We start from the raw sequence: 12,971 nt of genomic DNA on the forward strand, positions 1-12,971 counted from the left end.
TTCCCCCGTTGGCCTCTCAAAGTGCCGGGATTACAGGTGTGAGCCACTGTGCCAGGCCTTGTTTTGGGGTGTATATGTGTATGTGGGTGTTTGGATAGTTAGTTCAGAATACCCACTCATTTATGATCCAGCCTTTCCTTCATTCTCTAACACTGAGGTTCTTTGGGGCCATAGAAGTATGTTTTCCCAAGACTGATTGGTTTGTGTATTTCACCAGGTTTTTTTTGAAGGGTTTACTAGAAACCGAGTGACTGAAGAGAGCAACATGGTGTGATTTGGTAGAAAGATCCCAAATTTTGGAGTCAAGACAGGCCTAGATTGATAGCTCGGCTACTTTAAAAATTTTGTGTCCTTAGCCACATAAACATTCTGAGACTCAGTTTTCTCTCCTGTGAATTGGGGACGACATTGCCTAACTTGTAAGGCTCTTGCGAAGATCAAATGAAAACCTACACGTAGATCTCCTGGCTATGATTGGAGTGCCCAGTAAATGTTAGTTCCCTTATCCTCCTTTTTCTTCTTGAGAGCAGAAGACCTGATTTTATTTCTCTGCATTTTTCATGTCATTGCTCAAAGAGAGACACATTCGTCTATTTGTCGCTCGTTTTTGTTTATGTTGCAGTGGTGATCGAGAAACTGGTGGTATCCCGGATGGGTAAGGGCAGCTAAGGTTGTATCAGTGGCTTTTAACTTCTTTATGAAATTGGATGTGGCTCTAGGGAATAGATATCTCTGGGACAGTCACATTTTCCTTTGCCTTTTGGCCTCTGTAGTGAGGACATTTTTTCTGTTGGTTTGGTGGTGTGAGTCTTGACTGAGCGTGTTGGGGTTGGTGTGAAAACACTGAAGAGAACTGGGACGTCCTCATTCCCAGACCTCTAAAACACGGGCCTCAGCTGCTTCGCCCTGTAGGCTTATTATCCATTGCTATTTCCCTTTCTAGGGAAAAAAAAATCCTTAACAAAATGCTCTGGGAAGGCTTTCTTATCATGGCTTTAAGGTGCTGCTGGGTTGTTGGCAGCCAAGTTTGGGTTTAAATCCCACTGGGGGTTGAGGCTGCTGAACTGCTCTTCCTGACATGCCCTTGCGTTTTTATGCATAGACCGTCTTCTGGATCCTTGAATTTTTTTTTTACTCTGGGGTTTTCAGGAGAAAGGTTTGTCATTCATCATCACTCTTCTCATTCATCACACCAGTGGTTAGAGGGAGAAGGTGGAATCAGTTGTTCAGATTGTTTTTTTCTTCCAGGAAAGTTGTCCTCCTTCTCCCACTCCCCTTTTCCCACCCTTCCCCATTTTCTGAGAAGTGAATGTGTTAGGAAATGCATGGGCCTGTTATTCTGGGATTGGGATGATTTTGGCATATGTAGAAAGAGGGGCGCTTTTTGTTGATAGCCCATGAGTTGGTCCTGTGATCCTGAGGTGTGGTTTAGTAAGAGCTGAACAGTCATTTAATTATTTATGGGGTGCCTGGAGAATTTTATAGGCAGGAGAGCCTAGAGCAATCCCAGAAAAAAAGGCCAATCCTAGAGCTTTTAGTGTGGCTTGCTTCTTGGGCTTGAAGCCTTTGATGCTCGCCAACATTCGTAGCAGCCCCCAATGCCGCCCACATATTGGGGAGCGACAAAAGAGCCAGCTAAAGCTCTTTCTTTGTGTGTGCCCATATTAACCCATGGATACCCTTCCAAAGCATTATGTCTTGTTCCTCTCAGCTGCTGCGCACATTAAAAGACCTTATTTGAAGGCAAACATTACTGTATCAGTGATGCTGAAACGGGAGGTCTGTCAATGGCACTTGATTGCATTGATAATTGTTTCTGCTTTGAACCACAACACTGTGATTATTGAGGTTCACAACTGTAAGGGCTGAGGGAGCCTTGAGGCCATTGAAAACATTCTGCCTTTCGGCCAGGCCTGTGTTATAAGCAGGAGAGACAAATGCGGAGTGTGTGGAGAGGGAATTAAGATAGATGGTGACCTGGAATTCAGAAGGTGGACCCCCCCCTGAAGCCTGAGACTAAAGCACAGGTTAACTCTGTCCTGGGTCATGTGCAGAATGAGCAGTTGGCTGGACACTCCGCTTAAAAACTTTTTCTTTTCTTTTGTGTGTGTGTACCGTCTGCTTGGACTGAAGAAGTTTCTGGTGGTTGTTTTCTTAATTTTGGGCTACAGAGTCTCTACCTACATTTGTGTTTTGGTAACCACATGCAACAGCCGGTGGAATCTTTCTTCTCTTTGCTTTCTCTGAACTTTCCAAAGAGTAGGCCCCTATCTCTCGGAGGACTAACTCCTTGTGGCCCCTGGGTCGTTGGTGCTCCCCCACCCTGTGTCAGCATCTAAACCTCTGCACACAGGATGTTTTCTCTAGCACTTATCAGATGCTTTAGGAGATGCGGGCTGGAGATAGAGGTAACGTTTAACCCATCCTGGAATCCTTTCATGAACTCAACTACAGAGCAGAGGGAGGCTTGGCTGGAGCAAACAATGTCAGGCCTTCTATTTCAAACGGAGGTGTGGGGGCTTGTGGTGGCATCAGTGGCGTGCTGAATACCCCTCCCTGACCCTAGTGTGTAGGTTTGGAGCCCAGGGAATCAAAGAGAAACCGAATTATTCTTTTTCATGTGTGGGCTGAACGAATTTGTGTGTTATCCACACCAGTTTCTTCTCTCTTCTCATCCTCCCGCCTTCCTCGCAGACCAGCATTTTGGCCACGGTGCCCAGTGTGAACTCATTTGCCAAAGGTAAGTAGGGAAGGGAGTAGAAACCAACTTAGGCCCCTGTCTGACAACACAAGGCTCTTTTCTGCAACGGTGCATTTGGATTCTGCAGAGCTTTAGATTTTCAGTTTTATCCCAGTCTGAACATGTGTAGAAAACTGGTACCTAACCACATTCTTCTTTTCAGTCTCACGGCCATTGCTAAAGGCAGAAAGGATAGAAGTAGCATAGGCAGTGGTTTACCATAACTGCAAGTAAATACCAAGCACATGCGAGCCTGCAGATGTTGCCTGCTTGCTGGGAAAGACAGAGGTAGCTGGTGAAATACATCAGTCCTCACTTCCAGCACCCAAGATGTAAGCATTTCTTATTCTTCCTGGATCAGGCTGTCTTTGCTTTGCACTTTCTTTCATGCCTTTTCTTTCTGCCTCCTTCTTCCATGGCAGGAAGGGAAAGTAAAGCACCCCTGAGCAGCCAGCAGTCAGCCCTAGGCCCTCTAGGAAAGAGTGGATCGGTGTTGTTTTGCTGTGGTTTGTGTGCATTTTCCAAAATCTGTCTTGGATGACTGTTTCAGTGAAGGGATGGACCTCCAGGCAGCTGAGAGATAGGAGATCCCATAGCCTGGAGACCCCGAGGCCTGGGCCCTGGGAACAACTCACCACAGGACTCAGTCCGTGAAATAGGAAACCTTATTGCAGCTTTAGCATCGTGTTCCACTGGAAAACAATCTGTTGAATGGACATAGATCAATTCTCGCTCTTCTTATTTCTGGTACCAAAGAGAAAGGTAGTGTCTCTTGTCATCTAGACATTCTTGTAGGGGCACCAGAGTCATTGCAACCATTATGAGTAAAGAGTAAGTCCACTGGGGCATCAGAAGGGGAGTGTGTCACTGCTGTCATTACCGCACAGAAAATGGCACTTGCCTTTTCCTGACCCATTATGCAGAGCAGGGCAGCTGCTTTACCCCTCACCACCCACTCACCTGCGGAAGACACATTTGCAAAACTGTAGACAAGTTGGTGATTTGGTACCTGTTAGGTAGACAGTGGTACACTGAGGAAGTTCCTCATGATAAGTAACCTAGTTTTTCTTGCTGTAATCCGAATATACTTCTCTAATTCTTGGAAAAAGTCTGTGAGTGAATGTTGGCCCCACAGCCCAAAACTCTGAATTAATTCTGCCTCTTTCTTTTTTTCTTTTGAGATATGGAGTCTCTCTCAGTCCAGCCCAGGCTGGGATGCAGTGGCACAATCTTGGCTCACTGCAACCTCCGCTTCCTGGGTTCAAGCAATTCTCCTGCCATAGCCTCCTGAATAGCTGGGATTACAGGCATGTGCCACCATGCCTAGCTAATTTTTGTATTTTTAGTAGAGACAGGGTTTCACCATGTTAGCCAGGCTGCTCTCAAACTCCTGACCTCAGGTGATCTACCTGCCTTGGCCTCCCAAAGTGTGAGGATTACAGGCACCAGCCACCATGTCCAGTCCAGTTCTCTTGAGTGACATGCTGGGTGGGGCTGGTTTTTGGTGGAGGTAACCAAAAAGAGAGGGGGTATTGATTTTAGTTTCATCTGAGACAGAGATCTGGCCCCTCCCTGGGCTCCTTGTTTGTTTGTAAACTGCTTAAATGAACTTTTCCCCTGCTCCTCCATCACCCTGCTGTTCTCTCCTCCCCCTCTTATCCTAGCAGTCTCATAGGTAAACTTAGAAGGAAGACAAACACTTCTCAAACTGTCACTGAGGGTACCATAAAACAGACATTTGGACAGTCGTTCTGGGGAGATCCTTGTCTTTGCTTCATGTTAGTACAGAGGGATTGGGGTAGCCCAGATCACCAGGGGAAAGTGGTTTTTCTTCATTTAGCTTTTAATTGCTTTCTTTCACTTTTATGTATAAAAGATTGTCCATTTAATTAACTCAAGAATGCAATTTCAAAAACACTAATGCTTTACACATGATGGCTTTTAAAATAAAAGTAGCATTCTAATATTGTGTAATGCTTCCCTATTCCCTCTTTCTCCCCCACATTCACCCCACCCCTCCAGTCTGTATTAACCTTTCATAGCTGAGGGTTGTTAGGAGGAATGCTGGTCTGGATGGTGCCTGTCCGCCTCTCCTTCCCACTGAGCAAGTACTCTCAGCAGCGTAACAGCCGCGGGCCTTTCTGAAGAGTTCTGCCGCTTCTGTATGGAAGAGGCTACTCATCCCTTCCCCCTTGGCCTGTTTCATGCCTGTATTTATTCTCTTTTGGGGGTCATTGTGGCTCCTACTCCTATTGCTGCCTCTTAAGAAGCATCATTGGGCTGGGCACGGTGGCTCATGCCTGTAATCCCAGCACTTTGGGAGGCCAGGGTGGGTGGATCACGAGGTCAGGAGTTCAAGACCAGTCTGGCCAATATGGTGAAACCCTGTCTCTACTAAAAATACAAAACTTAGTTGGGTGTGGTGGCGTGTGCCTGTAGTCCCAGCTTCTCGGGAGGCTGAGGCAGGAGAATTGCTTGAACCCAGGAGGTGGAGGTTGCAGTGAGCTAAGATCGTGCCACTGCACTCCAGCCTGGGTGACAGAGTGAGACTCTGTCTCAAAAAAGAAAAAAGCGTCATTATGATGGATTACATGGGAAAGTTAAAAAACAGAAATAAAACCTGAACATTTAGCTCTGGATTCTTTTGAATTATTTGATTAGAAGAAACTTTATATATTGGTCTGTGATTTCACCATCTGTTCTTCCTCTCTCTCTCTCTCTCTCTTTTTTTTTTTTTTGAGACAGGATCTGGCTCTCTGGCTCTGTCACCCAGGCTGGAGTCCAGTGGCATGATCTTGGCTCACTATAGTTCCACCTCCGGGGTTCAAGCGATTCTCCCTCCTCAGCCTCCCAGGCAGCTGGGACTATAGGCGTGCAGCACCATGCCTGGCTCATTAAAAAAACTTACTTAGTGGAGTCAGGGGTTCACCGTGTTGGCCAGGCTGGTCTTGAACTCCTGACCTCAAGTGATCCTCCCACCTCAGCCTCCCAAAGTGCTGGGATTACAGACGTGAGCCACTGTGCCTGGTCCATCTTCTCTTTTCTAATGAAAAAGAAATCTAGCTCTTTCTCATTCCTTCTTATTCTGCTTCTAAAATGTTGTGACGTCTCCATGGCATTGGTCTTCCTTTTTTTGTAGTGGAGTTCCCCTGATCCCCAAATTTTCCCTTCACACCAGCCCTCATAGCCCAGTCCCTGCTAGATGGGCTTTTTATTTTTGAAAGCACAGTAGTTTTGATGAGTTTTATTTTTACCAGTTGGACTTGGGAAGGGGCGGGATGCAGATGGAGATAAATGCACATACGTATAGGTCCCCCTGAGAAAGACAGCTCTGGAACCTGCTAGAGTGATCCCAGCCATGAGGTGCCAGAGCCCTGCTGATTACTCTGATTTTCTAGATGAGATAAGGGAATGGAATCACAGGGGGATCAGTGACTTGCCCAAGGTCATGCTGTCAACAAGGGTCACAGCCAGAATGAGATCCACTTTCCAGGCCCACGGGAGGTATAAGGCTCACCTGTCTTGAAGCCTGTTTGTGTTTTGTTTCTGATGATGTCCAGAGAAGAACCCTACAGACCTTGTAATGTGCATTATAAAACACTTTGCATTTAGATCTAGCTTCACTCCCTCAAGTCTCAGATTCACCTTGTGTTCTTGTGTTTTGTTCTCCCCGGTGATGAAATGCTTGGGTGTTTAGAGTAAACAAATCCAACAACTCTGCCAAGGGGTTCTCTGTGCAGGTCACTTTCCAAAGACATCTTTTCTCCCTCGGTGTCTCTCCTCCGAAGAGCATGATTTCTGAGCCGACCTAAGTGATTACTGTGCTAAAATTTCCACCCCAGAAGAACAAGTGTGTAGCTGTGAGAAGCAACTAAAAGATTATTTTCTTTTCCCAGGGTGGGTGCGAAGCATTGACTTTTTCTCAACGTGTGATGTGGAGATATACCCATCTTGGGAGGAGATGCATCATGCATCTGATTCTATAATATGTTGGTAAAAATGACTTTGGTGATGAGTATTTTTCAAAGAGGGAACGGAGCTGAGCTGAGAAGAGTGGAGCTTGGATTGGAGATAGTGTGCAGTCTACTTTTTTTGTTTTCTGTTTTATTTGAGGAGAGAGATTTTCAAATGATTTGGAGTGAATAGAAAATGCAGTGGGAAATTTGGGACTTTTTTTTTTTTTAAGGCTGAATTCCTTATAGTGGGATCCCATTTGCACCTCCTTTCCTCCCACCTTTATTATGATTATCATTATCATTAGCTTGTACTTAGGAAACATTGTAAAGGACGCTGGGAGGGTTTGAATGCTGCTTGTGAGAGGAAGGGTTGACGGGACCATACGGCTTTATCATTCATTAATTCCTGGGTTCATTCATTGAGCTATTTAAACATTTGTGTGTAAGATGCAGCCCCAGATGGTCTTTTGGTGTCTGCATTAGCTCTGAGACCCCAGGCCCTGACAAAAGAGGATGCAGAGAGCAGCTGAGTGTGTAGAATAGTTGCAGCCATTAGAAAGCTGCTCCCGAGTCTTTCGGCTCAGGAGCTAGAACACCTCTCATCTCCAGCATCTAGAGAATCCCTTTTCAGGTCTTTTTTTAAAAAGCCCAGTGCGAATCTGTGAGCCAGCTTCTATGACTGCAGCAGTAGTCACAGTATCTGACTTTTTGAGTGAAACTGATGGTCATGAGCTTATTTGCTGAGTCTCCTTAGTAATTGTTCTCTGCCTTCTTGTTCTGGAAGGAGTTCCATTAACGCTGGTGAAACTATGAACTCATCTCCCTTCTTCCCCCTCCACCTTCCCCTTCACCGCTCAACTCTCTAAAAGACACTGCAGCTATTTAGAAATTTCCAGTCCGGGCTGATGAGGCTAGTTGGGGGTGGCTGCCTGGGTTCAACACTTACCATCTGCCTGCCTCTGAATGCGGTGGTGGTACACGGTACACGGTACACACATCCTCATTCAATCCCTAACAGGCCTCTGGCATCCTGGTATTACAGATGAGAAACTTCAGCTTTACAGAGAAGTTCAAAGAGGTGATGTTTAGCTCGTGCTTTTAAGTTTGGTGGCTAGAAATCAAGCTCAGGTTTGCCCGACTGCTTGGCTTGAGCTCTTAATGCCCTCTTGGATTTTCTCTCTGGCTATTGGGACAGGCTGGCCTCAGTGTTGATGGGCAGGTAAGGGTACCCAGCCAGACCTGGCTTTGCCAATTGTAGCTATGCCTGCTTCCAGCATGTGCTTCCCTGTGGGGGGAGGTGTCCCACTTTTGGAGTAGGGACGGGGCAGATTTGTGTCCTAATCCGTGACAGGCCTAATGGAGCTGAGACTTGGCACTGCAGAAGTGGAGGCTTTGGGGGCAGTCAGGTGGAAGGAGAGGAGCACGGGGCATGCCGCATCCTCCAGATGTCTGTTTTTCTAGTGGGGTTCACTTTGACCTTTTAGTAACTCTCCATCTGAATGTGGCAGTTGTCTCAGGAATATTGTCCTAGCACTCTCTGGCTTCATTGCTCCTAGAAAATGCTGGTTTCCTAGAAATAATAGCTGGTCTGTGGTGAGTGAGGTTGGATCATTGTACCTTGAGGTGTGACATCTTTGGCTCAACTGCAAATGTGTGCACCTTTTCCTCATATCTTAAATTCTTACAGCCAAGCTCTGTCTGCCATGCCCTGGTGCCCCTCACTGTTGGAGAGACCTGGAGGTTGATGGGGTTCTCCAAAGCTGGAGTTGGGGAACATGGCGAGGCCGAGATGTTTTGCATAGTTTCTTCCATTTCCCGGATCAGGAATGTGTTCCCGCAGGATGGGTTACGGCCTGGAAGTGAGCCTAATGTAAACATCCTTGCTGAGGCCATCCCCTTAATCAAATAGAAGCAGTTTGGGCGATGAGCAAGTTGGGGGTGGGGGACATAGGAGAGGAAGAGTTGGGGGAGGGGAGAGATTTAGGGAGAGAGCTGTCTGGGGGCCATCCTCCCAGTGGTCCTGAGAGAAAACTGGCTTCGTGGAGTTGGTGCAGTGCAGGCTGGAATGGGTCTCTTAGGGAACTTGGCTCTCTCAGTGTGAAATGTTGAGGGAAAGGAAGGGAAATCATGGTTTGGCTGAACAGCTGGGCAGAGCAGCAAGGGAAACTGACATGCGTTAGAAGAACAGGACGGAGGAAAGAGCAGACGGCAGTCGCCACAGGAGGACTTCTGGAAGGAGCCCACAGTTCAAGTCCTCTGAAGGCCTTCAACGTCTATTTAATGTCGTAACATTTTGAAACTCTGTTTTGAGGAGACTAGACTTTCAGAGAAGGGGTGTGAAAAATGTGGGGGAATTAGGTACGAATGTTTGTGCTGGGGGATATTTAGGGCTCTACCGGGAGCCACTTGTGTCCTGGAGAAGCGAACCCTTTCCACTGTGCCCCCATCCTCTTTTCCTGTCCTTATGAGAAGCTCAGACTTTCTTGGAGATTTGGAGCATGTCACCCAGACCCTACTGCCAAAGATCAGGCATAGAGCAGTCTTCTGTGACGGCCTGTGTACAGACCCCTCCAAAGCAGCAATCCGGGGTCACCAGGGAAAGTTAGTTACTAATCTGACCTAGGTAGTTTTCTTTTTCATAGGAGAATCTAGAAATACTCCAGGGAAAGCCAGAGCCACAGCCTTTGACCAGTCAGTAAACTTTTGGGGCTTTTGTGTGAGGTTGGTTTAGAAGAATTTGCCGATGCCGAGGCTGGTATGTTGGTTTCCCTGACACAGATTTCAAGAAGGAGGCCCAGGGAGACCTCAGGAGTAGGAAGGTGGAGGAAACTTTTCTATTCTGATGTCTTCAAGTCTTGGTGCTTGAATGTGCCAAGGAGAGTGAGGATGTAAATAGTTTGCTTCCAGGATGCAGGATCTAATCTAAACATGATTAAGGTGATTTGATTTTATGGATTGAAATTTCTAAGTGATAGAAACTGATGAGGCTGATGTGAAATATTTACTTAATAAAAAGCTTCATTACCTGATGCTGAAGGGTAAAGGGAAAAAAGATTCTTGGCAACATGTTTGATCTTTTGGAAATGAAGTTGGGTTAAAGTTTTCTTGGTAAAAACTGAATTCTGTGATCTTGTTTTTACACATGCTGTGCTTAAATATTAACACCAATTGAGCAAATTGCCTTTTAACTGCCTTTATTTGCTTTCATTAACAGTATAATTTAAAAGCTCAAGAATTTGCATGGAACCTGTTGTGCATGTTGGGGGGGAAACTATTCATAAATTAATTAATCGTGAGAACATTATCTTTAAGGAAGGTCAGGAAACATGAGCATGGTTTCCGAAAAGCAGTGACATGTTTTTGCTGTTTCTTGGGGACGTGATGTACTTTTGGCTTAGAGATCTGGGCTGTGTGTGTGTGTGTGTGTGAGTGTGCGCGTGATAACTTGGCTGGATCAAGAACAATTTTAATGACTGGGCATGTTTTAAGTTAAGTTGAGTGAACCTAATTACACTGTAGTTTCTAGAGAGCTGAAGGCAATACCATTGGTATTTAAGCACTAGTTTGAAAATTAAAGCCAACCTATATAATTGGCTGTGCTCCTTAAATGGTTTATCTTTTTCTTCCCTCCATTTCTGAAATCTCCATTTTCTTTCTCTTTCACTTTCAAACCAATAGAAAGAGAGAGAGAAGCTGCCTAGCGCTGCGAACCACAAGTCCGTCCTTCCAGTGGGGAACATTAACTGCATTGTCCTCTCATGAAATGACTCTAAATAATGTTAAAAGTTTCCCGAATGATTTCACTGAAATTGGTTGCTTCCTTCTGTACAGATGTTTTTGTGGTTTAGAACCTCAGCCAAGGCAAACATTATGAATGAGATGCAGAGACCACCATGTCCTGTGAAGGGCTGAGAGCTCCTTGGGGAGTTATTTTACTTGTGATTCTGACACCTCTGTTTTGACAAAGCTTCAGTCTTTCAGTCTCCTCCTTTCGTCTCCCTCTCCTGGTGCCATTGGCGTGTTGTGGGTGGTTTTCCTAATTAAGTTAATCTGCAGTCTAGTTTTTCTGGGTCCACAGATGCCAGAATGCTGAATTTATTTATCTTGAATGTTTTTGTTGGCTACTGTTGAGACACATTCTTCCTCTTCCCTTTTTACCCCAAGTCTTTTTTTTTCCTTTGAAGCTTCCAGACCCATTTCAATAAAGAATTTCTCTGTGGTGTCAGTAACTTTTTGTGAGGGATATGTATTTTAAATAATAGATATTTAAAAGGTGTTAAATAAAACCCAAATGTTATAAAGGAAAAGATGTGTAAATTCGACTACATCAAAAATGTAAAACTTTTTCCATGACTTTCTTTTGTTTTTTTTTTTTTTTGCCTTTTCCTTGCACATTTGTTAGTTCTCTTTCAATAAAAATCAGAAATATGAATCTTTCATCTGTTAAATGCAAAGATTCTTCCCAGTCTGTCATTTGTCCTACAGTTTTGATTATGGTTCCTTTCATCATAGAATATTTCTATAATTTATTTAACCCACAAAATGTCACGGTGATGTCTGTAGAGTAGATTTTATAAAGCATCTGATGGTTGCATTTTATAATTTAAATTTGGGAAGAGTATTTGGATAATGAGAGATAGAGAAGGTAGAGGGAGAGCAGGGGAGGTACAGAGAGGGCACAAAGGAGAGGAAGAGAGGGACGAAGAAGAGAAGAGAGACTGATGAGTATGAATGATATTAAAAGATTGATTTTTCTTCCTGTAAAAATGTTGGCTGTTTTCAGAAGACTCCTTCTCTCTAAGGGGAATATTGTCCTTTCGGCATGTACTTGCATTATAAAGATTTTCCTACTCTGAAGAGACGTCTTCTAAGAGCCGCCTGTCCAGAAGGCAGCCCTACTGTTCTCTCTCGTAGCTCTACCAGCTCTTTAAGACCTGGTTGAAAAGTAGGCTCCATAAAGCCATCTCTATTTCTGCAGAGGTCATTTTTTTTCAAGAGATGGTTTCACACTGTCACCCAGGCTGGAGTGCAGTGGCCTGATGGTAGTTCACTGTAGCCTTGACCTTCTGGACTCAAGTGATCCTTCCTCCTCAGTTTCCCAAGTAGCTAGGACCACAGGGAATGCACCACCATTCCTGGGTATTTTTTAAATTTTTCATAGAGATGAGATCTCACTGTGTTGCCCAGGCTGCTCATGACCTCCTGAGCTCAAGCCATTCTCCTGCCTTCTACAATGCCAGGATTACATACAGGAGCCATTGCACCCAGCTCACACTGCTCACTTTTACTCTCAGAGTACCTGCTGTCTTCTGGGTTATGGAAGATACATTTCTGCATGTCTAATCTTTCTTCTAAGAGTGTCACTTGATGGCAGAGACCCTGTCTTCTGTCTCGCTAATCTTTGAATTCTATACTGTCTTTAGTAGTGTGTAATAACCATTTATAAATACACGAGTGATTTACCAGACAGGTCAATTCTTATTCATTCTTTTCTCTTGTATGTTCTTCTGGAACATTCTTCAAAAGCGATATTTGGGGCCTTGAAGTCCAACACTTCGGGTATTTGGCATAAATTAGGTTGAGGAAACTGGTTGGAATTTTGGGAAGAGTGATAGGGAGAGAGCCGAGGAAGAAGGAATTTCAGAGCTGGTAGCATTGATTTCAGAATATTCCCAGTCTAAAAACCCTGTAATCATGACCTGTTCCCAAGGGTGGGTCCATGGCAGCTTATTAAACTTGAGTACCTGACAAGTCTTTTGTTTTGAGAGAGGCACTATAGGGCAAATAGGAGTAAGTAAAGGTCTTTGCCCTTCTGAAGCTGTTCTCTAGTTTGGGATTTAGAAAATTTGTTCAGGAAGAGGGCTTAAAATAATAGAGACATTCTGTAAATGACCCTTCTGTGTAATCCCTTATTCTATTTTGACTACTTCTGTCTGTTCCTCTTCCTAAATGAAGCTGATGGCTGTCTTTTTCCAAATCAATTCTGTGGAGGTTATTGGGGCAGACATAAGTTAGTTATCTAATCATCCAGTTAGTCCTGAACTGAAACTTGGAATTCATTCTTTTATTTTTGTATTCATGTATTCAATTAGCCATTCAACAAAAAGTTGCACAATCAATATTAGCTAAATTATCCAAGTTTAAATACACGGGATGACGAAACTCCCACTTCTTTTCTATTAGAAAGCTGATATGTTAGTGGCAGTAATGGGTGGTAGGGATAAAAACTCATCCCATGACTGTCTTAGAACCTTTAGGTGATTCAGTAGAAATAG

At 44.5% G+C, this 12,971-nt stretch overlaps 1 protein-coding gene across 1 annotated transcript in view; it reads left to right on the forward strand.

Moving 5' to 3' along the window:
- The window catches only part of ZBTB16 (zinc finger and BTB domain containing 16), a 200,585-nt gene that overhangs the window by 40,811 nt on the left and 146,803 nt on the right, over positions 1-12,971 (forward strand). The window lies entirely within an intron of this gene.

Source organism: Callithrix jacchus, chromosome 10 (assembly GCF_049354715.1).
Source record: "Callithrix jacchus isolate 240 chromosome 10, calJac240_pri, whole genome shotgun sequence".
Taxonomy (NCBI): Eukaryota; Metazoa; Chordata; class Mammalia; order Primates; family Cebidae; genus Callithrix; species Callithrix jacchus.